Source organism: Oryctolagus cuniculus, chromosome X (assembly GCF_964237555.1).
Source record: "Oryctolagus cuniculus chromosome X, mOryCun1.1, whole genome shotgun sequence".
In the NCBI taxonomy this organism is placed as follows: Eukaryota; Metazoa; Chordata; class Mammalia; order Lagomorpha; family Leporidae; genus Oryctolagus; species Oryctolagus cuniculus.
Window position 1 is genome coordinate 78,659,049 of NC_091453.1, and position 21,631 is coordinate 78,680,679.

The 21,631-nt window shown below is 39.7% G+C and overlaps 1 protein-coding gene and 1 non-coding gene across 2 annotated transcripts in view; both read right to left on the minus strand.

Moving 5' to 3' along the window:
• Positions 1-21,631, minus strand: part of HTR2C (5-hydroxytryptamine receptor 2C) — a 354,866-nt gene that overhangs the window by 100,409 nt on the left and 232,826 nt on the right. The gene's annotated exons all lie outside the window — the stretch shown is intronic.
• MIR448 (microRNA mir-448) lies at positions 1,385-1,465 on the minus strand. Its single transcript, NR_162643.1, is given in 1 exon segment — positions 1,385-1,465. It is a non-coding gene; the product is annotated as a microRNA mir-448 (primary transcript).

Below are 21,631 nucleotides of genomic sequence, written 5' to 3' on the forward strand. Positions count from 1 at the left end.
CACATTGAGCCCAGAATTCCAGTGGAGTCTGTGCTGCCTGGGAAAATAAAAGGATACAAATAGTTCAAATCCCAAATCCTGATTCAGCCTTTTCCTCACTCTGATTGGCCCACTTTGCCACCCACTGAAAAGTACCACAGCCATGTTTGTTGACTGGAAACATAATCCAGATTTGAATGCACTTTTTATAACTTGGAAGTCTTTGGAAATGGCCTGCTTACCATGATTCCTAACTTAAAGTCTGGAAAACTTGATAATATCCTATTACTCAACTTGGTGCTGTACACAGAACTGATTGTTTATTGGCAGTATTTCCTAATCATTCCAAATACAGGGGGTCTTTAAAAATTTCATGGAAAATGCATACTATGAAAAATTATGTATGTAACTAAAAAAATGTTTGCACCCAAATAATCTTTTAATTCCATTTTCCCACAAACTTTTTGAAGTACCTTGATGCATTTGCATAGTGAAATTTCAGCAATCTATTGAGAACACTAGAAAATTATGTAATAATAGTACATTATTTACAAAGCTAAATTTAGTTTACATAACTTATTTTATTTTCAGATTATATATTTCCCATAGAATCCATAATCATAAGAACCCTTAGGATTGGCTGGATTTTGCTTCACTATCTAATTCCTTTCCCCATGGTTTTGAGAGCTAAGCCCTCCTCTTGATATTTCCTATCACCTTGCGCTTGATTGAGTTCCCTGGCTATGACTGGTTCCTATGTCTGCTGTCAATTATATTTTCTAAATATTTGGGGGGGCATGCCACTAACTTTCCCCCTTGGTATTATACCAACCCCCTTGTAATTCGATTCTTGTCTGAAATTGTTTTTTTTTTTTTTCACTCAGAAATATTGGGTCTTCTTTGGAATATTGCATCCAAATATCCAGTTCCTTATTTTGAGACTCATTTTTTTTTTTTCATTTCTGCTTTTCAGACTGTAACCTTTGCTTTTTTCTACATTTATTGGGTTCTCTCTCCCTGTAGTTATTCTGCCTCTGACAAGCCTAAATAACTAAGTCCAACTACTAAGTTCAACTACCTTGGTGAAGTGCTGAGAGCAGAAGGTAACTCTGGAGGCATTCTCTGTACAGCCAGTGAAGTCGCATGTGACTCTGTTGATCCTTGAGCCAGCTAATACAGCTTAATGTGGATTTAGTGGCCCTGAGCTTATAGATCCATCATGGACCCACTACCTCCTTTAAACCAAGGTCATAGCACTCAGTGGTCTCCATCTACTAAATACATTTTACAGAGTGCCTTCCTAATGATGTAGCTCAGTCTCTGCTTCCTTAACATGCAGATTTATGTCTCTTCAGCGAAGGAGGGTATTTTTCTGGTGTCTGGCATGATGAAGTGGGCTGGGAGATGGGACATCCTACATATGCAACCAGCCAGCCCCCCCTTGGTATGAAATAGGGATTTCTTGGCAGCACTATGCAGGATGTTCAACCTCCCTGCCCATGTGAAGGTTAACTGCTGCACCATGAACTTCTGCTTCCTGTTGAGGGACTCACCGCTGATCGATCCATGCTTCACTGTGTGAATGATGTCATGAAAGCCTCTTCTGCCTGATCTTCTCTTCCTGTTGAACTGGCCATAATTACCAACAGTCTAAGTGAACTAGAAGCCTTCCGACTAGCAGCTCACCTCTTTCTGAAATCTAAACCCTGTATCTCAAAACTATCATTTCTCACCAACTTAATCAAAAGGAGGAAAACCTGACAGTTACAGGTGTCAAGATGTTTTCTGAGTTACAACCACCCTCCAGGGTATACCCTGACTCCCTGTAAATAATAGAAACAGGTTTCTTATACTACAGTGGCAGCAAAGATGGATGCAAGACCCTAGATGACCTGTATGCACTTTTTTTGGGTAGTTATCCCACTTGAAATTAATTATCCCACATGTATCACAAGTTAATTGCTCAAAATGCAGGCCTAGAAGCATCGTCCTGAGATCTTTAAAACAGACTTATTTACTTATTAAAAAAGATTGAGAGAGAGTAAGAGAGAGTGACACACACACACATACACACATACACACATAGAGAGAGAAGGAGAGCGAGAAAGAGATGAGAGAGAGAGAGAGAGAGAGAGAGAGAGAGAGAGACAGGAAGAGAGAGAGAGATTTCCTATCCATTAGTTCACTTCCCAAATGCCCACAGCACCTTGGGCAGAAGCCAGGAGCCCAGAACTCTTTCTGGGTCTCTCACATGGGTGGCAGGGGCCCAAGTACTTGGATCATCTTCTGTTGCTTCCCAGATGCATTAAGAGGGAGCTGGATTGGAAGCAGAGCAACTGTAGCTCAAATCAGCACTCATATGGGATGCCAGCATCCCAAGTGGTGGCTTAGCCTACTGCACCACCAAGCCAACCCCGTATCTTGAGATTTGAGATTCTGTGACTATGCAGTGTAACCACCACATACTGAAATAAACTCAGCTAGAGAAAGATTCTATCATTCTTGTTGATTCAGCTAAGCAAATTTTGCCTACGTACTGCTCATCTGAAGGTTCTTAACCTGAGAATTTTCTACCTGTAAAACTTTGCGAGCCTGAAGTTCTGCTAGGAATTGACATCTGTGGGGATTAATTACAATCTATAAACATCCCCTAAGACAACCCCACCACCCATATTCCCTGGAGCTTTCCATATGATTTCTTATGAAGCGAGTTCCTTTCAAGCTGACCTCAAGGTCATGCTTATGGATGCATGCCAAAGATTTCCATGTCTGTGTTGACACTTTCTATAGAGTTGGATGGAAGCCTCCACAATTTTATGTACCATAACTAGTGGAATGGGATAAGGATTAAAAAGAAATTATGCATATTTTTCTAGAGTTCTCTGCCTAACTAAATAGATATAAATGAATATTTCTGCTATATTTATACTTTTATGACTATTCTTTCAGTAGTGGGGGAAAGAAAGGATGCAGGCAAGGAAATAAGACATAATTGTGGCTTTATGTAGCTATATTGTCTGATTTTGCTTTTGGCTTTACTTAATTACATTAAGTGTGTCCTTAATCTGATATTCTATTTTTTGATTCCTGTAGTTTCATGAGAGGCAGAGAGACCAAGAAAGACAGAGAGAGGAAGAGACAGATATAGACAGTATTCCCTTCCACTGGTTCACCCCCCAGAACAGCAGTGAGTCAGAGGCTGAAGCCAGAACCAAGACTCAATTCAGGTCTCCCACGTGGCTATCGGGAACTCAGCTACTTAAGCCATTACTGCTGCGGCCCAGGGTCCAGGTTAACAGAAAGCTGGGAGTCTGATGTAGAGTCCAGTATCAAAACCCCAGGCCCTCCAATACTGGTGCCTTAACTGCCAGGCTGCCCCTGGTACTTTATTTTCAGAGGAAAAAAATAAAATCCATTTGACTATGTCTTTGATATAAAGTGATTTCTAAGTCAATAAAATAAAAAATAATCTTAAGAAGCCCATCTTGTATTCATAATTTAGTCTTGATGATACTTGTAATATCAAAATTTGCTACTCTCCTAAGTTTTTGAATGGTTAGTGACATGGCCATTCAGTCATGCCAATTTTCGGGAAAACTAAAGTAAATGCTAAAGGATCTTTTGAATAATTATACTCAGTGATTAATTTAATAGCATGCTCATAAATACTAAAATGCAGTATTTCATTTTAATGTAGGTTTCATCAAAGATTAATATTCTAAGTAATGAATGACTTATTTATGACCAAGTAAATCATCATCACCAATATTTCATTGACCACTGTTTCCACCTTCTCTTGGTGAATTATTAATTTCCATGGAATTTGATGGGCTACATTATTTTAAACTAAACACAGGATGTTAACATATAAAATCAATTATCATGGAAAAGCTTGGCCTAGTAGTTAAGACACTGCCTGGGATGTCCTCATTTTTTCTTGGAGTGCCTAGGTTTTAATCCTGACTCCTGGTTTCAGCTTTCTGTTAATGCATACTCTGGGAGGTAACAGGGGATGGCTCAAATACTGTACCCACATGGGAGACCTGGAATGAGTTCTGGACTCCTAGCTTTGGCCTGCCCAGCCCTGGTTGTAATGGGCATTGGGAGATGAAACTGTGAATGGAAGATATTTCTTTATTTCTCTCTCTCTCTCTCTCTGTCTCTCTCTCTGCCTTTCAAATGGATAAAATACAGAAATAAAATTAAAAATATATAAAACCAATTCCCTTCTATCTTAAATTAATATTTATAAAACAATTATCAAAGTCCAAATCAGTAGCTTCCGATTCTAGTATCATAAACATCTGTCAGGAACCAGGCAGAGTCCTTAAAACATCATGTAGCAACCATGCTTTAAGACCACTCAAGGGGCTGCCACAGTGGCGTAGTGGGTAAGGCTGTCGCCTGCAGTGCCCAAATCCCATGTGAGTGCTGGTTCGAGTCCTGGTTGCTCCATTTCCCATCCAGCTCTCTGCAATGGCCTGGAAAAGCCCAAGTCCTTGGGCCCCTGCACCCATGTTGGAGACCCAGAAGAAGTTCCTGGCTCCTGGCTTTGGATTGGCATAGGTCCGGCCATTGTGGCCATCTGGGGAGTGAACTGGCAGATGGAAGACCTCTCTCTCTGCCTCTGCCTCTCTGTAACTCTGACTTTCAAATAAATAAATAAATATTAAAAAAAGACCACTCAAAGCAGCATTTAATTTGAAGAAATAGTATCTCTACCTTTTAGTCAAATTACCTTAGGAACAATTGTTTGTGAACTGGTAACCTCTACTCACATCTGTTTTCTCTAGTTATCAATCCTTTGGGTTACTTGCAGTAATCACCAACAGCTTGGAAACACATCTCTCAATGAACCACTGCCTCTGACCTTGAATGCCCCTATGTTTTCTTTTTATATCATGGGTTAAAATCAATACTGACTAATTTTCGTATGCCTAATTTGCAAACATCCCCACATCCTAAACTATTATGCTTTTTTATTTATTTACAATTCAGACAGTTCACTCTGCAGAATTATGAGAACAGATTAAAAGTGGGTAATTTTAAAGCAAAATAGAAACTCCTTCCAAAGTTTTTAAAGGGTTCTAGAAAGTGACATTGATCCATAGCTAAAACTCCATATACACACACACATATATACTTGTACATATATACAAATGTTAAGTTAAGGTTTAAAGTTAAATTAGTATTATTTAAAAATATTTTTCAGGTCCATTGTTGTGGCACAGAGGGTTAAGCCTCCAACTGCAATGTTGGCATCCCATATGGGCTCTGGTTCCACTCCTGCTGTTCCACTTTTGAATCAGATCCCTGTTAATTCACCTGGGAAAAGTAGCAGAACGTGACCCAAATATCTGGGATTCTGCCACCCACATGGGAGACCCAGATGGAGTTCCAGGCTCATGGCTTCAGCCAGACACAGCCCTGGCTGTTTTGGTCATTTGGGGAGTGAACCACTGAATGGGAGATCTCTCTCTGCCTTTCTAATAAATAATTAAATCTTTAAAAACAATAGAAAAATTTTCTCTAAAACTTTCTCAAATTTCTTTTTTATCATTTATTTATTTGCAAGGCAGAGTGACAGGGAGAGAGGGAGAGGGAGAGGGAGACGGAGAGGGGAGGGGGAGAGAGAGAGAGAGATCCATCTTCCACCCACTGGTTCACTCCCCAGGGTTCACGGCAGGGGCAGGGGCAGGGGCAGGGGCAGGGGCAGGGGCAGGGGCAGGGCCAAGGCCGAGCCGAAGCCAGGAGCTAAAACTCCATTCAGATCTCCCATGTGGGTGCAGGGGCCCAAGCACTTGGGGCCATCTTCCACTGCTATCTCAGACTCATTAGCAAGCAGCTGGATCAGAAGTGGAGCAGCTGAGACTCAAACCAGTGCCCATATAGGATGCCAGCATTGCAGGTAGCATCTTAACCCACTGTGCCAAAACACCAGCCCCTCAAAATATTTTAAAAAATTGGAAATATGTTAATGTGTTTCAGGAGTCCAGTATTGAAGAAACCTTTATATTTTCTAACACAAAGTCTCTGAGCCAGAGAGCTAGGAAGGATGAAACTCAGGTATGGTCGAAGGAATGATTGCTAGGCATGATTTAGTCTTATGTTCAAGGCTGTTGTTTGAAGTTATCAGAGATAGGCTGGGAATTGAAAACTATTCCAGGCATACAAAAAGCTTTAGCTGTATAAGAAAAGCATATTAATAAGGATAGCCATTAGCATTCATCAAAAACAATATTGGAAAAAATAGACAAATTTATACAGCATTTCACCTTACCACAAAGAAAATTTAATCAGGAACTTGAACATTTGAAGTTTAATTTCATTATGTACTGAAATCTTCTATTTTCAATATGAATCAAAAGTCTCTAACTCAAATAAACAGAACAAACATGTAGGCATGTGAATTCCACACTACACAAACATTCACTTTTCACAAAGCTCTTGATTAGGTCTACATTGAGTCCTTCTATTCCTTTGCTATTTTTAAAATGAAACTGTGTTATATTTCTTGAAATGCCAATTTTTTTTGGTGTCTACTGAAGTTACCAGGTAGTTTCTGTCCTTTACTTTATTAATATGACTGAATTTCACATGCTGAACCAACTCTTCTTTGCTAGGGTAACACAGTTATTATGGTGTTAAATCCTTTTTATATGTTGCTGAATCCAGTTTGCTAACATTCTGTTGATGATTTTGGCAACTATATTTATAAGGAGTATCAGTCTGCAGTTTTCTTGTGTGTCCTTGTCTGATTTTGGAATCAGAATTAATATATACAGTTTTTTAAAAGATTTTATTTATTTATTTGAGAGGCAGAGTTACAAGACAGAGAGGGAGAGATGGAGGGAAAAAGTCTTCCATCCACTGGTTCATCCCCTAAATGGCCACAATTTCTGGAGCTGGGCCAATCCGAGGCAGGAACCGGGTGCTTCTTTTAAGTCTCTCATGTGGGTGCAGGGGCCCGAGCACTGGCACCATCTTCCACTGCTTTCTCAGGCACGCTAGTAGGAAGCTGGATCGAAAGTGGAAAAGCTGGTACTGGAACCGGCATCCCTATGGGATAATGGGTCAATGCTGGTGGCTTCACCTGCTACACCACAATGCCAGCCCCAAGATAGGGCATTTTTATTTCCATATTTGAGAAGTATTTATTGAATTTTATTAAATGATGCTCTACTTCTATCAGGATGAACCATTTTTTTTTGGTTTAGCCTGCTAAAGTATCAATTTATATTCATTATATTATACATGAATAATATATAATTTACAATATTCACTATTATATATTCATAGTATCTTGAATAAATCTCAAATTTATGAAATAAGAGTAAAACTGCATTAGTTAAGTATTTTTCCAGGAAACTATACATAGATTATTTTATGTATTCCCTACAATAACCTTAGAAAGTAGCTCCAAAGTAGAGATTAAAAGAAAACAAAAAGGGCTAGTGTTGTGGAATAGTAGGTTAAGAATCCACCTGCGGCACAAGCATCATATATGGGTGCTGATTTGAGTCCTGGCTTCTCCATTTGTGATCCAGCTCCCTGCTGATGACCTGGGAAAGCAGTTGAATATGGCCTGAGTGTTTGGGCCTGGAAGAAGCTCCAGGCTCCTGGCTTCAGATCGGCCCAGTTCCAGCCAGCAGTTGTGGACATTTAGGGAGTGAACCAGCGATGGAAGACCTCTCTGTCTCTCCCTCTCTCTCTAACTCTGCCTCTCAAGTAAATAAATAAATCTTTAAAAAAAAGAAAGCAAAAGAAGCCACTGAAGCTTCGTGATATTAATGCTGTGATGCAGTTGATAATTGAGATTTGAATATGTATCCAGTCACCCATCTATCTATATCTATAATCTATCATCCATCTATATCTATATATGTATGTTTGCATGTGTGTATCTATCTTCAAAGGTGTGATTCCATCCTGTTTGTTCAACTTGTACTAATTTAATTGAGATTTTTATATATTAATAACTAGGAATTCACTGTATAGTAGAAAGAGACAAAAACAAAACGTTTCATTACAAGTTAAATGATTTGACAGAGGTAGTGGACATGATATTCTGGGAATACTCAGTATGGTATACCTAAAGCTGTCCAATTTATGAGCTAAGGCTTTTCAGAGAAGACTAGAGAGGGAAGAAAATGAAGTTTAAATGCAGTCAAAGACATGGAGAAAATGTCAAGGAGATCAGCAATGATGTTACAGAAAACAAATCCATAGAATTTCATGGAATATATTATGTTGCCTAGATTTTAGGGATATCCAACATTAATGATGGCTTGAAAGTATTCTTACACAGATAGTTTTCATTCTCTAAGGGTTAATGAGTAAGGAGGTCATAATACGCCATGAAAAATTACATTACTCTGAGATCTGAAATGTGCTTTGTACGTGAACCTCATTGCCAGTCATTTCCCCCCTTTCACTTGTCTGTGCTTCTGGACTGTCCTTTTTGTCTAGAATGACATCTGTAAAATCCCCTTTTCTTGACCCCTTCCTAGTTCCCCAGGGAAACTCCATCCCATAACTGAAGACCCAGCTGAGAAAAGACTTTATTTGGGAAGCCCTGTCTAAAACTGCACACCTAGAGTTAGTTAATTAGTCCTTCCTGTCTTTCCTTGGCATCAGGAATATTTCTGTATTTTAGCATATCTATCTTGTATTTTGTTGTTGCTGCTGTTTATATCTTCTGGTACACTGTAAACTTCTTGACGTTACAACCTAGCTTAGTGGTTTATAATGAATACATAGCTCAGTAACAAACATGTCAGTACTTACACGTTCTATGATGTCACAATTCAATTCACTGTTGATGTAATCAGCCCCACCCAGAATTTCCACCAATGAGAGGCAGACCCAGTAGTATATCAGGAGCTCCTCCACTGACTCTTGCCCTCTGTGGCGGGGCTGTTCTCACTGCGTAGGCTCCTCGTGCCCAGCTTTTCCAGCGTCCTCGTGACAGCAAAAGACCTTTGGCTGACTGAAGACATTACTTTCATTTTGTCTGGAAGCAGAATATCTACATCTCAGCTCCAGAACCCTCTACACTACCATCTTCACCTGTGTTATATCTTCTCTCAAGACTGAATACGAACACTATCAAAAAAAACCCTGGTGTGACATCGAGACACCTTTCTTGGATTGTCCAGATTCTTCAGCTTTGAACTGTGGTTTGGGACTTGTCAATTTCGGTTTAAACTTCTCCATCAGACTCCAAGATGGGAATAGGATTTCCTTCGCGTCTGCTTTATCCTGCTCTGGAAGATATTTATGAAGGTATTGATGAACTCCCACCACCATATTGTCATCAGGAATTTCCAAGTCCTTACTTCTTGAGCCTGTTTCTCACAGTATTTAATCACCGAGGGTGTAGCTTTAAATGCTTTCGTGCATTAATAAAGGGGATTGTGAAATATACTTTGGATGTATTTAAGTGTTTTGTTTTTTAGCAAATTTTGACCTGTGGGGTAGTGTGACTGTTTTCATGGTTACAAATAATTTAATTAGATGAAATTGTAAAGTCTTCTTTTCTTTGGCTTCATAAATCTATATTATATTTTTAAGATTAATTAATTGTAATTCAAATATCAAAGGACTACTTGGTAAACATGTAAATATTGGTTATATTGCTTGATATTCAACAAAATTTCTACTTTTTACTATAATAGTCAATTTATAAATTGATGTGACTCAGGGGAAAATAAAAAAAATATCTTCTATTTTAATTTACTGTCAGGTTACCTGAGGTTAACAAGAGGGTCTTGTTATTCTGATAACATATTCTGGCTCTTTCTGTGTGGCAGAGGCCTTTGTCTTTTAATTAATATTGTTTCTAACTGACATGATTAAAGTTGTGGTAGAGTCTTTCCCAAGGTTAGAAGAAGAAAAAGGGAGGTATCTGTCCTGGGAATGAAATGTGGCTGTTATCTGCCTGCCTATGAATGCTTCAACTGTAGTCCCTATCTGCTCATATGTAACCACTTCAGGTTCTGCTGCTTGCCAGTACAGAGCAATGATGTTAACCCCTGCCTGCCAGACAGCTTATGGCTCAGGATGTGTGGAAAAAAAAAAAAAAAACCAAAAAACTTCAGTAACTATGTTTGCATGCTCAGTATTGTATCAGTCCTGTGGCCACCATTAGAATATCCAATCAAACTTATGCAGGTAAACATATAAGGGAGACAAAGAAGCTAAAACCATATGTAAGGAAAAACCCTTCTTTGTTCAGGGCTCAGGATTTTGGGTACCAAATTCCCCCTGGGCTTTATGCCTACATAATAAAATACTACTTCCTGTTAAGAGGCCTGGGTGTCTTGTGTCGTTACACAAATCCTGCTACATTTTTCTGGGGGCTGGTCCATGATTGGATGATGGGTTTTCCACCTCCATTGTCTTCAGGGGCATAGGGCCCCTGGTGTGGGTGGTAAACTCTCTTGATACCAAGGGACCACTTGCTCCATGGGGGGGGGGGTGGTGGCTGTCCCCTGGCATGCAGGGATCCCAACCCTGGAAGCACAATGGAACCCCGTTGGTGCAGGAACTAGTCTCAGAAGCATTGTCCATTGGAACTGGTAGGAACCCAGGTTCAACTGGTTTGGAGGACCTGCCACAGATGGCAGAAGGGGAGCCTGATCAACTCCCAGAGTTGCCCTAGCAATCTCATAAGATGCTGGAGTGGAGCACTGAGACAAAACCACGACTCCCAGGTACTGGGTGGTGGGCTGGTGACTTTCCCCAGGGCTCTGAGCTCTGCCCGGCAGAGCTTGGCAAGAAGCCAGGCAGATCATGGGTTGCCTGAGAGCCACACTAGGGCCAGGGCCCTGCGAGAAGCAGTACACGAGCAGAGTAGGCTCTGCGCATTCATGGGATTTCTAAAGAAAAATCCCATCAGTTGCTTCCAGTGAGTGCCCTGATGTGTGGAGTGCAGTGGCAGGTGGCAGGGCAGATGCAGGAAGCTCCAGGGGGCAGAGTCTTCCCTGCCTGGGGCTCTGTCAGGGTGTCCATCAGTCTTGGTGCTGAATTTTCACAGATGCTCTCATCACTGATTGTCATGGCCTCTTGCATGTGGTTGGGTTGGCCTTGCAGAGCTAGAAGCCCATGCTCAAAGACCCTTGGCGATGTGGTACTGTTAGCAGAGATGGTGGAATAGGTTCTTGTCTCCATGCAAAAAAAAGTTCTGATGTAAGACAGAAAACAGTGGTAAATGAGGAAAAATATACCTGGCTTACCAGGTAAAATAGGTTCTTGTCTCTGTGCAAAAAGAGTACTGATACAAGACAGAGAACTGTGGTAAAAAGGTTACATGGTTTAATGTGAAAAATATGCCTGGCAGGCCAGGTAGTCAGCTCAAAAAGCTGAGACCTGAGCTCACAATCTGTATTGAGACTGGGGCTTATAAGGGAGTGGAGTCCAGTTCATCCTGCTGTTTCTCCTTCCCGTCCTCCCTTTCCCCTTGATAAAGAGTTTACTGAGTATAAATTAAGTAAAATTACCTCTAAAATGTTAAGGGGGGGGCGGTGCTGTGGCGTATCAGGTAAAGTTGCCACCTGTAATGCCGCCATCCCATATGGGCACTGGTTTCGAGACCTGGCTGCTCTACTTCCAATCCAGCTCTCTGCTATTGCCTGGGAAAGCAGTAGAAGATGGTCCAAGTCCTTGAGGCCCTGCACCCATGTGGGAGACCTGGAAGAAGTTCCTGGCTCCTGGCTTCAGTTCAGTGCAGCTCCAGCCATTGCAGCCATCTTGGGAATGAACCAGCGGATGGAAGACCGACCTCTCTCTGTCTCTACCTCTCTCTGTAACTCTGTCTTTCAATAAATAAAATAAATCTTTTTTTTTTGGACAGGCAGAGTTATACAGTGAGAGAGATAAAGACAGAGAGAAAGGTCCTCCTTCTGTTGCTTCAGCCCCCCCCCAATGGCCGCCACGGCCGGTACGCTGCGCCAATCCGAAACCAGGAGCCAGGTGCTTCCTCCTGGTCTCCTATGGACCCAAGCACTTGGTCCATCCTTCACTGCCTTCCTGGGCCACAGCAGAGAGCTGGACTGGAAGAGGAGCAACCTGGACAGAATCCGGCACCCCAACTGCCGGCGCTGCAGGCAGAGGATTAGCCTATTGAGCTGTGGCACTGGCCAAAACTTTAATCTTAACAGCTGGTGTATACAAATAGATAATGAGAACAAAGTCATAAAAAATGACTGATCAAATAAAAAGTCGTCCATATTCCAGTGCAGACCTAGAAAGGTTAGATGTCCAGACTTGTTTGGGGAATGGCTTTTAACTTATAGTGGATTCCAATCTCTCACAGGTGCTGTGATTATAATGTAACGGACTTGTCTGACTTCACCTTCTCTTGTGCCCTTGTCTATGAAAACTATCTCCAGCTTCATAAAGACCTTGGTCAAATTCAAACCCAGCTACAGATGTCATAATGCTGTAAAAATACAAGTTCTTGAACCAGCATGATGCTCTCTGACCCAAAAGCACTATCTGGAGGAGTAACTGCCCAAAGCATCAAATGCAGGGAATGTGGCAGAGGCCTCTGTCTTAATTAATCTTGTTTCTAACTGACATGATTAAAATTGTGGTAGAGGCTTTCCCAACCTCAGAAGAAGAAAAAGGGAGGCATCCGTCCCGGGAATGAAATGTGGCTGTTATCTGCCTGCCTATGAATGCTTCAACTGTAGCCCCTATCTGCTCATATATACCCATGTCAGGTTCTGCTGACAGAAAAATGATGTTAACCCTTGCCAGACAGCTAATGGCTCAGTATGTGTGTAAAAACAACAACAACAACAACAACAAAAACAAACTTCAGTAACTATGTTTGCATGCTCAGTATTGTGTCAGTCCTGTGGCTTCCATGTAACATTACAATATCCAATCAAACTTAAGCAGGTAACCTTATAAGGGAGACAAAGAGGCTACAACCATCTATAAGGAAAAACCCTTCTTTGTTCAGGGCTCAGGATTTTGGATAAGAAAGTCCCCCTGGCCTTAAGCCTGCAGAATAAAAGACTACTTCCTGTTAAGAGGCCTCCGTGTCTCGTGTCGGTACACAAATCCTGTTACATCTGAGCTACTGGAGATGTCTTCGGAGAATATAGCCTGCTTTTCATAATGTAGGTTTACAGAGTGTGCAACCCATGTAGGTTATGGGGAAGTAAAATTGGGTTAACCAGGGAAGGAGCCACAGAGTTCTGGGCAGTTACTCCTCCAGATATGCTTTCTTTAGGTATGTAAATAACCTTTCACAGCATAACAAGGGAGAAGAGACTCAAAATACATTGAAATGCATGGCTACATCTAGCAGTAGGAAAAGGTGCACTAGGAAGAAATTATTGTTTTACCCTAAGGAACCCTGAATTTTGGAGAAGGATCTGATGGTTGTTATTGGATGACTAAACAAGGTGCATGCTGGGAACAAATGGTGACAGACAGGAAAGCTACAATGTTTCCCAGAAGAAACTTCCTGTAATAAACCCCATCCTAGTTTCTATTCAGAGTAAGCATTTAGATAAATACTGACACAAAGCATTTAAATGTGATAGAAAAGCTGCAAATTTAACATGCCAACGTAATTCTTAGTGAATTAAATCCTTGTAATGAGTGCTTGCAAAGGGAACTCATTTTCATGACTCCTGTGTTTTCCCTAAGACAGATATTGCCAGGAATAATAGAAGGAAACATGTCATGTAAACATAACAGGAAATATATAAGGGTCTCTCTGAAATGAATGCTCCATATATGTGACATTGCAGCTATGTTCTTTGAACGCTAGATTGAATTACTCTTCCTGTTTTATCACTTAATCTTTGTTGTTAGCCAGACTTTATAGCATTTTACAAATTTTAGTATGTCAATATTCTTTTTTCAAAAAAGATGCTTACTTTTATTTATTTGAAAAGCAGAGAGCAAGTGCACACATGAGAGAGAGAGAGAGAGAGAGAGAGAGAGAGAGAGAGAGAGATTTTCCATTTGCTGGTTCACTGCCAAATGCCAACAAGAGCTAGGGCAGAGTCAGGCTGAAGCCAGGAACTCAGAAATCCTTTTGAGTCTCCCACATGGCAGGGAACCAACACTTGAGTCATCATCTGTTTTCTCCTAGGATGCCCATCAGAAGAAAGCTGAATTGGAAGCAGGATATCTGGGACTCAACCGAGGTACTCAATATGGGATGTGGGTGTCCCAAGCAGTGGCTTAACCTGCTGTGCCACAGCTCCTGCCTCATAGCATGCTAATTGTATAAACAACAATTCATAGAAGGTGGGGTCTCAGGGAAATCTTGGAAAGGCAAAACTGACCTTTGGGTACTTTCTTTACTTTTAAACCTCTTTCTCCCATTAACAGTATCTATGTTTTAAAAATTAAAGTTGAATTCCTATTATGGGAATTGTAGAAAATGGCAGGCAATGAGGAGATACTTTGTCTGCCATGGGAAGGCAAGGCAACTTTAGCAGTGGCCCCAAATCACACGTTCTCAGAGGCTTACTCTAAATTGAAGCACTCCATGGCTTCCAACAACACACTGAGCCATTGTACCTAGAACATAAGAGGTTTATTAGCCTTACTATGTCACATTTTACTCATTTTATTGACATATTCTATGTAATAGAATTTACTTTTATGAATTTGTTTCAAAAATGCATTTTTGGGACCATCATTTTAGAACAGCCTGTAAGGCTGCTGCCTGTGACACCACCATGCCATATGGGTGCCGCTTTGAGTCCTGGCTGCTCTACTTCCAATACAGCTCCGTGCTAATGGCCTGGGAAAGCAGTGGAAGATGGCTCAAGTGCTTGGGCCCCTGTACCCACATAGGAAACCTGGAAGAAGCTCCTGGCTCCTGGCTTCAGCCTGGCTCAGCCCTGGCAGTTGTGGCCATTTGGGTAGGGAATCAATGGATGGAAGACCTCTCTCTCTTTTTCTTTCTCCCCCGCCCCCCTCTCTGTAACTCTGCCTTTCAAATAAAATAAAAATTTTAAAAAGTGTATTTTTGCTAGACTATGATTATCACTTAATTACTTTGGGGCAAGGGGTAGAAATTTTTCTAGAACTTTATGCCATGAAAATCTTGATTCAAACTTGAAATTTAAACAGAAATTCAAAAGCAAGGGATGGAGACAGATACATAGCTGCACTATGGACTGACTGTGATATTATATCACAAAAGAAAAGCATGTGTCCTGGTCAAGGAGGCAACATAAGTTAGCCAGGAAATGAAGCTGTGTATTTACAGCTTGAAAACCAGATTAATCATATGCCAAAGTTTGTGAATCAACAGAAGAGATAAGGTCAAGGAAAAATGGCTGCAGAATAAAATTGGAAAATCATCGTACCACAAGGGAGAAACCAGCATGAACACAACAAGAAAAAGCCTCATTTAATGCAGTTGTACCTGTGGTTCCTACCCTGCCTGTTTTCTCTAGATTAATACCTAATGCTCAGTCTTTAGATTTTGTTTTCCAGATACCAATAAGTATTTTTTTCTTTGACATATTTTTCCACAGATAAGTCTTCCTCTTGGCATAAACACTTCATAAAATATTAAGACAAAGGACTCAAAGTGTTGAAAAATCTATTGGCCTGGAATTAGATTTGGGTGTCATCAGTAGGTGGTAACAGAAAATATATGAAATTGGTTTCATTCCCTAGGGAAAAAGCACAGGGGAAGCTGACATCAGACCAAGCATTTGATAGCTTTTTGAATTATTTTCTTCCTGAAATTTATGTTATTGCAACAAGTACCTGGCAATACCAGCTGAAGGCATTAAAGGGACCACTAGCACAGGATGCTAGAAGGCAAGAATCTAGATTATTTATCACTTAAGATCCATGAAAGTTGATTATTATTCTACAGTCTTCTGGTGGAAATAATCATTTAAAAAGTTAAAAAGTTCTTACCTTTCTGTTTTTAGAAAGCAGATAAAAGAAGCTTACTGTAGAGTCCATATACAAATACAGAAGGGTTTCAGACTTTTACTTTTCCCTTTTGCTCACTTTACAGTTTCTTGCCTATGGTAAAATCTTGAAGAATCAGAATATAATTATATATATTTTTAACGGTACTTCATTTTGGAGGGAACTATTTCTAAGTTATTTTCATTCTTTTTACCTCACGAACCTTAAGGGAAATAAAAGCATAGTATTCTTAGATTAAGATATTTATTATGCATCAATGTTGAATTGCTAGTTCAGCATTCTGTAGCCTATAGTGTGCTATATTTACTATAATGAAAGGTCCTCAAAAAGTTTGTGGAAAATAGACAATAAAAAATCTGTGCACTCATTTCAAAACTTTCTGCAACAAAATAAACTTATTTCTCCATTTAATTTTTCCATAAACTTTCTGAGGTACCCTTGTAGTATACTATACTATAGCAGAATAAATGTGAACTTTTGAGACTAACCAAAACTAGGTTTGAGACACAATATCATTAGTTTGGGTGACATCATCTCCATGAAGACTGTCCTGAAACCCTTCCCCCTCAATTATGGGCAATTTACTTTATGTTCACAACAAACTCTGGTGCAAATTCATCCTTACAATTACACCAACTTGTATTCAAATGTTTGCCATGGTAGTGAGCATTTGGCATAGAGGTTAAGACAATGGATAAGATGCCTGCATCCCATATCAGAATGCCTAGGTTTGATTCATGTCTCCAGCTCTCTAGTTCCTGCCAATGCAGTGATGGCCCAAGTGGTTTGGTTGCTGTTACAAATGTAAAGAGACTTGGATTGTATTCCTGGTTTCTGGCTTTCCTCCAGCCAAGCCCCAGCCCAGTCCAATACATTATGGCATTTGTGGAATGAACCAGTGGATGGGAGCTCTGTCTCTCACTCCCTCTCAAATACAAGGATATGGTAGATAAAATAAATGAGATAATCAGCTACTGTGTCCATTTATTCCATAATCGTGGAGATGGAGAAGCATGCTTACCATTATTTCTCCAGCACCCAGCACTTTTTAGGTGCTCTTTTACATATTTGAAAAGATAGATGAAAAGACAATATTTAAGTGGCTTGACTTATCTTTTCCTTAAATGAAGAATAATATATATACATATTTTTCAGATATGTGGGTAAAAAGAAGCTAAGCATAGTGTGTCACTAAAATAGAACCAGAAAACGACAAGCTAATGGCATCATTTTGAGCAAAACTCAATGCAGTATGTAGGGGCCCTCATGCTGTAATACTCTGATTGTCATAAGTTCTACATAATAGTTTGGGTTTGGTTGAGAACACAGACAAGTTTGTACCAAGTAGTTTGGCTCTTTGGAAATATTCCAGCATATTTCCGAGGAAAAGTTGAGTTGTGAAATTCTATGGCACATTCGAAGATGACTGCATTTTCTCCTAATTCCTAATACCAGTGTCAGGAAATAGCACAGAGGCTTGGTGCAAAAACTGCTGGTCATGCTTTATAATTTCCCATCATGATGTCTAATAGGATCATTAGGCCAGACTTCGAAGCCAGCTTCTGTGGACCCTTATTTCCTCAAATTACTGAGATATTTTGACAATAAAATCACATGTACATACATTATAGCCTGTGCTCCTTAACTTCCAAAAAATTCATGTTTCTGATTCCAAAATTATAGTGCCCCAACTGAATTTATTAGGCAGCTCTTTCAGAGACATAATAAAAGAAATTTCATAAGTGAACTGTTTAGGAGTAGAGAGGGTTCTTTGTGGCCTCTATACCTTCATGCACTACTACTTTCATCAAAGACTACTTCTTTGTAGTGTAGAAATGCCTCCAAATTTGGAAAATTGTAGCAGTAATTTAAAATTATAACAAGGTAACAAATACCACTTGTTCTCCTTGATAGGTGACAACTAACTGAGCACCAAAAAGGAAACCTGTTAAAGTGAAATGAACACTATGAGAAACGGTGATTTGATCAGCCCTCACCCTGACTGTTGATGAGCAACTTGATATGTTATCCCTCTTAGTATTTTTGTTTGTTTGTTCTACTTAATACTTTTGGTTGAATACTGTAATCAATACACAATTCTTCTTAAGTGCTGAAACTTAACTGAAAAGTGATCACTGTTAAATATAAGAGTGGGAATAAGAGAGGGAAGAGATGTGCAATTCGGGACATGCTCAAGCTGACTTACCTCAAACGGTAGAGTTAGAAACATACCAGGGGATTCCAATTCAATCCCATCAAGGTGGCATGTACCAATACCATCTCACTAGTCCCAGTGATCAATTTCTGTTCACAATTGATCATAATGATAGGACTAAGAACCAAAGGGAACACATAAACAAGAATAGTGTCTGCAAATACTAGCTGATAGAATCAAAAAGGGAGAGAAGGATCCAACATGGGAAGTGAGATACACAGCAGACCCATAGAATGGCAGATATCCTAAACAGCACTCTGGCCTCAGAATCAGCCCTTCAGGCATGCGGATCCGGCTGAAATGCCCATGAGAGTATTTCAGGCATGGAAAGCCAAGACACTCTGGGGGAAAAAAAAACCTAAATGAAAGATCTCAACGAATGAGATCCCAGTGGAAAGAATGGGTCATCAAAGAAGGAGGTACCTTTCTCTGAAGGGAGGAGAGAACTTCCACTTTGACCATGGCCTTGTCTAAATATGATCAGAGTCAGTGAACTCAGGGGCTTCCATAGCCTTGGCAGCTCATGACAAGAGCCTAGGGTGATTACTGAGGCCATAAACAAGAGTGTCAATTTGTTAAGTCAACAACAGGAGTCACTGTGCACTTACTCCTCATGTAGGATCTTTGTCCTTAGTGTGCTGTACATTGAGATTTATTGCTATAACTAGTACTCAAACAATATTTTTCACTTTATGTTTCTGTGTGGGAGCAAACTGTTGAAATCTTTACTTAATGTATGCTAAACTGATCTTCTGTATATAAAGAGAATCGAAAATGAATCTTGATGTGAATGGAAGGGGAGAGGGAGTGGGAAAGGGGAGGGTTGTGGGTGGGAGGGACGTTATGGGGGGGAAGCCATTGTAATCTATAAGCTGTACTTTGGAAATTTATATTCATTAAATAAAAGTTAAAAAAAAAGTAACTAAAATTCCATCCAGGCCTTCCTGACAGTGAAGTTCTTTGATGGTTAGAATTTGTCAACATCCACTAGGGAGTTGGTATTTAACTTAATAAGCCCTAACTCACAAACTTGGAGAAATCGACATAAAGTGTACTGTGCTCGCAAAGATGTCACTTCAGTGATCAATAAGAATTCAGTAAAGTTATCCTTTTTATTAAAGATTTTTTTTTATTTGATAGGTAGAGATATAGATAGTGAGAGAGAGAGACAGAGAGAAAGGTCTTCCTTCAGTTGGTTCACCTCCCAAATGGCCGCTATGGCCAGCGCTGCGCCGATCTGAAGCCAGGAGCCAGGTGCTTCTTACTAGTCTCCCATGAGGGTGCAGGAGACCAAATACCTGGGCCATCGTCCACTGCCCTCCCGGGTTACAGCAGAAAGCTGGACTGGAAGAGGAGCAACCAGAACTAGAACTGGTGCCCATATGGGATGTCCGAACCGCAGGCGGAGGATTAACCAAGTGAGCCACGGCGCCAGCCCCTGGTAAAGTTACACTTGATTGGAGCTCAGTTTACCACATCTGGATATCACATCTATCTATAGCAAAACTTGATCTTGCATTCCTTTCTACCCTAAGCTTCCATGCAAATTAGTGTTTACATTATCTTGGATGCATTGATGATGAACTTTGGGGAGAAAACATGCATGATTCTGCATGGAACCTCTGATATGATTTAGATAGGTGTTTTTAAATGCTTAAGAGTTAATGCTGTAGGCTGAGGCAACATAGAAAAGCCAGAGGAATAATTTTAACACCACAAATGCAACTTGAGAGGAAAAATCATGTATTAGTCTTCAAAAAAATCTTTAAAGTATTTTTTTCAGGAAGGGTTATTTTGAGCAACTATTAGATTTATGGATCATGCCAACACTGTGTAACTACCAACAGATGATATAAATGAATGTCCATAGGGGATAGTGTTGTGGTGCAGTAGATAAAGCCACTGTATGTAATGCTGGCATGTCATATGGGAATGCTGGTTCAAGTCCTGGCTGCTCTGCTTCTGATCCAGCTTCTCTCTCTCTCTCTCTCTCTCTCAATCTCTCTCTGCCTTTCAAGTTAAAATAATCTTTAAAATAAACTTTAAAATGAATTATGCTAATAAATACCAAATAGTTCACAATGCTGTAATTTATTATTTTGTCACTTTGAATGTTGTTATTAGTGACCTGAGCAAAAACTCTTTATTTACAAAATATCATCTTGTTGAAGCAATGAACACATTGAAAACAGAGTTAAAAGTTTTCTATCCGTTGAATTTTACTAGATGCAACTATGATCTTCAAGAAAATGTTGTTTGATAATGTCTCAATGAGTTTCTCTGTGGCCACTAATCCTTAATCATCCCTCCATTCTCTTACTTTATATTGTGTAGTGTACTCACTGTACATTTGCCATTTGATCTAATTACTCTGTATGTCTTTTTACTTTTTTCTGTAAACATCAAGGGTAGAGGTCATGTCTTAAAGCTATGTGTCACTTGTGCTTGGCACTTGAGTATAAATATCTGTGTGTGTATATATATAGTGCATGGCACCCATACATATAACTGTTTAAATTCATGTAAATAAATTTATAAAAGTACTTTTTCAGTAATTATTCTGTTTAATTTACAGGAGTTTCTCCTAATGTTATAGAAGTCAAAGATTTAGATATATAAAGCAGATTTGTATGGGATGAGAAAGTTTATTTTTCACTGCTAAGATAATGCATCGTTTTTACTATAACCAACAGCAGCATACTATGGTTAAATAGTGGACTTTTGCCTTTCACTTCCTTATATTTCTCCTCCTTTCTTGTTCTTTATTCAGAATACATACATTACTGCGAAGTACGGTTGCCCCACTGTGCTGTGGAACTCGTTACTTCTGTGTTTTAGCCCCCCTATCCAATCTCCCACTACACACCTCCCCCCACCCTGCCCCAGCCTCTAGAAATCATTACTCTAAGCTCAAATCAACTATTTTATAACTTCCACTTATGTGAGAGGACATGTAGTATTTGCCTTTGTGTGCCTGGCTTATTTCACTTAAAATAATGCTCTCTAGTTCCACCTATTTTGCTGCAAATGACAGAATTGCATTCTTTTTTATTACTGCACAACATTCCATTGTGTAGATACTACATTTTCTTTTCCATTCTTCTGTCTATAGGCACCTGACAATTAGCTTTGTGTCATCAGAGTCATAAGTTTGCCTCATTTTTCCTTTGTTTTCCAATCTGTAAAATGATCTGAGCAATTCAAATTTTTAAGAACTCTTCCAGTTCTCAGACCCCTGATATAAACAAGTAGTTGTTTTTCCAATCATCTGAAGCATATAGTGATGTCTGAATCATTCCTACAGGCTCAAGGATATTGTATCAACAGGACAATGTTAATGTTAATTTTACTAATCTACAGAAAGATTTATACTTCAACTTGTTTGAATCTTCAAAAGGATGCAAATATTCTTACCAAACTTTGACTAGAGATTTCAAATATGTCATCTCCAAGAATATTTTAGCACATTCACAACCAATGACTGTTGTATGTGATGAGTACAAATTT